Raw genomic sequence first — 4,313 nt, 5'->3', positions numbered from 1 at the left:
CTTTATTCGTCACATGCATAGTTATACAGGTATAACACACAGTGAAATGTAACCTGACATGCTCCTCGACTTGCAAAAAAAGAGGGGGGGGGGAAGGAAGAACATAACATAATATATACATTAGGTGGATGTGCAGTAGTAGCATGTAAGCAGCAAGCAGGTGAATTCTGTACATTAAGCGAATTAAATAAGAATAGACAATCTGACTATTTTACAAAATAGACAGTATGAACATTTAAAATTAAAGGAATTTCAATTCAATTTTATTTATATAGTGCTAAATCACAACAACAGCCGCCTCAAGGTGCTTTATATTGTACAGTAGATCGTACAAGAGAGAAAAACCCAACAATCATATGACCCACTATGAGCAAGCACTTTGGCGACAGTGGGAAGGAAAAACTCCCTTTTAACAGGGCCCAGATGGCTTGGGGATAGAAGCTCCTCTTGAGTCTCTCTGTCCTTGCCCGGATGATGCGGAACCTTCTGCCGGATTGCAGAAGTTAGAACAGTTTGTTGCCAGGATGGGACGGGTCCTTCAGTATCTGCGCTGCTCTAGTCCGGCATCTCCTGGTGTAGGTGTCCTGAAGAGGGGGGAGAGCAATCCTGCAGCAGCGTTCTGCTGTACAGATCACTCTCTAGAGAGCTCTTTGGTCCTTAACACAGCTGTTTCCATTCCAGGATGTGATGTTCTGTGTGAGGATGCTCTCCACAGCACCTGTATAGAAAATCCTGAGCACCTCTGGAGAGACCCGGAACTTCCTCAGTTGTCGTGGGTGATACAGGCGCTGCCTAGCCTTTTTGGTCTGGACCTGAATGTGGGCAGCCCATGTCAGGTCTGAGGAGATGTGGACACCAAGATACTTGAAGGACTGCACCCTCTCCACTGGAGCTCCATTGATGATAATGGGCTTGTAGTCTCTGTGCTGACCCCTTCTGAAGTCCACCACCAGCTCCTTGGTCTTGTCAACGTTCAGCTGGAGGTGGTTGTCCTGGCACCATGATGCCAGATTCTTCACTTAATCCATGTAGGCCGCCTCATCGTTGTTGGAGATGGTGCCCAACACCCCTGTGTTGTCAGCAAACTTCACAATGGTGTTGGAGCTGTGGGTGGCCACACAATCTAAAGTGTAGAGGCAGTAGAGGGCGAGAGGACAAATCCTGTGGTGCTCCTGTGTTGATGGTGTTGCTGTTAGAGACGCATCTACCCACCCTCACCACCTGAGTTCTGCCAGTGAGGAAGTCCAACACCCATGCACACAGATGGCTGTTGATCCCTCGGCTTTGTGAACAGTCTACTGGGCACTATAGTGTTAAATGCTGAACTGTAATCAACACACAGCATTCTCACATAGTTACCCTGTTTCTTGTCCACGTGGCTGAGGGTGGTGTGCAGGAAGTGGGCGATGGCATCCTCTGTGGATCTGTTGGCTCGGTAGGCAAACTGGAGCGGATCTGTGGTGTCTGGGATGGCGGAGGAGATGATGTTCTTCAGCAGCCTCTCGAACACCTTCATTACTACCGAGGTCAGTGCAACTGGCCGGTAATCGTTCATGGATGGGTGTTTGCTGTTCTTGGGCACAGGGATGACGGTGGATCTTTTGAAGCATGTGGGGACCACAGACTTCGCCAGGGACTCGTTGAAGATGGAAGTGAACACACCTGCTAGCTGGTCAGCACAGCAGCACAGCAGACGGCCGGTGATGCCGTCTGGCCCCGCTGCTTTCCTTGTGTTCACTCTCCTCAGTGTCGCTCAGACGTCGTGCTCCGCGATGTTGATCACCGGTCTCTCACTGGTGACGTCAGTGTCCTCGGTAGTCAGGCGGTAGTTAGCATTAGCCGCGTGGCTAACCTCGAAACGGGCATAGAACTGGTTCAGCTCGTTGGTGAATGCAGAGTCGGCGTTGATCGGCACAGTGTCCCTGGCTTTGTAGTCGGTAATGGTGCGTAGTCCGTGCCACATACTCCGTGTGCCACCCTGGTGGAAGCGAGACTCCACGTGCTCCCGGTACCGGTGTTTGGCATCTCTCACTGCGCGCTGTACGCCGTATGAGGCTGCTTTGTAGGCGCTCATATCGCCAGTGGCGAAACACACGTTGCAGGTGGCGGTCCTGGCATTCACTGCAGCGCGGATCGATCTGTCCACCCATGGTTTCTGGTTCGGGAATGTGGTGACTCTCGCAGTGGGGATAATCTCCTCCGCTAGCATATTGATGAAGCATACTGCGACTTCCATAAACTCGTTGATGTCGACTGCGCATGCTCTGAACATGTCCCAGTCTACGTCATTGAATGCCTCCTGTAGCGTAGCTTCTGATTGGGCAGACCTACGTTTCACCTCCCTCATGGTTACTTCTTCCGTCCGTATGTTTTGTTTATACTGGGGAATGGGGAAGATCTGAGATAATATTTATGGTGATGAAGAGATACAATACTGTACAATGTTTTACATTAATTACAACTTCCAGGCAGCAGCATTTAGAATTCCATTTTCCAGTCTTGTTTGCCACTGAGCTGTTGTTATTAATGACATACTATCCAGTTCAAAGGTGCTCTTCAAAAGAACATGTGAAGTAAACTTATAACGTAACCACTTAAGACTTTAACAGTATCTAAAGCAACTTCACCTTCAGCAGTCTACACAAACATGTCACACAATCAGATTAAAATGGAAACATTTAATATATATATATATATATTAGGGGTGCAACAATACACAAAATTCACGGTTCGGTTCGATTCGATACTTTGGTGTCACAGTTCGATATTTTTTCGATACAAAAAAAAGTTCATGCTTTTTTAATTTGTCATTTATTAAAATTATAAATATATATTTTAACTCAAAAGTACAGTTTTTAAATTTAATGTTGCTGAAACAACAAAATAATAAAAAACAAATAAATATATCTGATCGAGAAATCACTCATCTTTGGAAAAGAGAGTTTATTACAGAGAAATGGCTCTTTCCAAAATAAAAGCTATACTATCCGCTTCTTCTGGGCTATATTCTCAGCAGCATATTAAACATATCAGGTCCCCATAAGGAGAATCATGTGCTAACGGCCGTTTAAATGACTTGGGTAAAGTTTGCAGCATGCGTGCTTGTTGTTTTTGTCTGCTTCCACTTGTCTTTGCACTAGGATGCTGTCAGAGTAAATGTGCAGTCATATTCGTTGTGTTCCCACTACTGCTGTCAGCGTTAATCTCGTTGAAATGACGTTAAAGCCACAACACGGCAAATCTCCGTTAACAAGCTACCGCGGATCGCCCCGTGCGTGGGGCTGGACCGCCAACATGTTAACGAGCTAACTGCGCTAACACACTAGTTCCCACCAATGTAATTGAGCATTGCGTGGCACATCCGACATACTGTTTTACTTTAGTCCATGACGCGCTTACCTTCAGGGTCATATGTCACATGAAGACCAAAATAGTTCCAAACGCCAGATCTGAATGAGGGTGGGGGAGGTTCAATTTGCCATGTTGCAAGGAGAGCTTAACTTCTGTCTCGCTAGCTTGTCCTGCGCTCAGTGAATCTGCTTTCGACTACTCCGCCTAGGCTGCACTGTCAAGCGTAGATCCACTGAGCGCTCAACACAGACAGCATTGTCAGAAGGAAAGTGTCATGGTCCTGGGTCGGTGACCCAGCGCTTTTAGTTATCATTTTCTAGTTTATGATGATGATTATTATTGTTTGAGTTCTATGTGTTATATTTGGTCTGCCTTGGAGTCTGTTTCTCTGTCTGTCTATGGTGTCACCCCATCTGTTTGTGAATCTGTCTGTTTAGTTCAATGTCTTGTCTGGTTCCATGTGTCTGAGTTTCCTGTTTTATTGTGAAGGTCTGTGTTGTATGTGAGTGTGCTCAGTTTACGTTTCCCCTGTCTCGTCAGCTGTGATTTCTCCCAGGTGTGTTCCCCTCCTGTCTCTAATCCCTTGATTACTGCCATCTGTGTATTTAAGCCCTGTGTTTCTCTGTGTCAGTGTCGCGTCGTACCCTCAACTAGCTGTGTGTTCTGCTTCTATGTTCCTAGTGTTTGGTCTCCTGCTCCAGTTTAGTGTTTCTTTCCAGTGTTTCAGTCCTTGGTTCCTCTGTTCTGACTTTTGGTTTTCTTTTGGTGAGTTTAGTTTGTAGGAGGTTTCTCCCAGCAATAAAGCTGCGCTTTAAGTTTCACTTCCGTGTCTGAGTTCTGCATTTTGGGTCCACCACTCCTGCTTGCCTGCCACACAGCGATTCATGACAGAACGACACGACCAGTATGGATCCAGCAGACTCACTGAGGAAGCGCAGCTCAGCCTTTGACGGGACCCGGCT

Source organism: Rhamphochromis sp. 'chilingali' (genome assembly GCF_963969265.1).
Source record: "Rhamphochromis sp. 'chilingali' genome assembly, chromosome: 13".
NCBI classification, from domain to species: domain Eukaryota; kingdom Metazoa; phylum Chordata; class Actinopteri; order Cichliformes; family Cichlidae; genus Rhamphochromis; species Rhamphochromis sp. 'chilingali'.
This window is presented reverse-complemented; position numbering follows the sequence as displayed.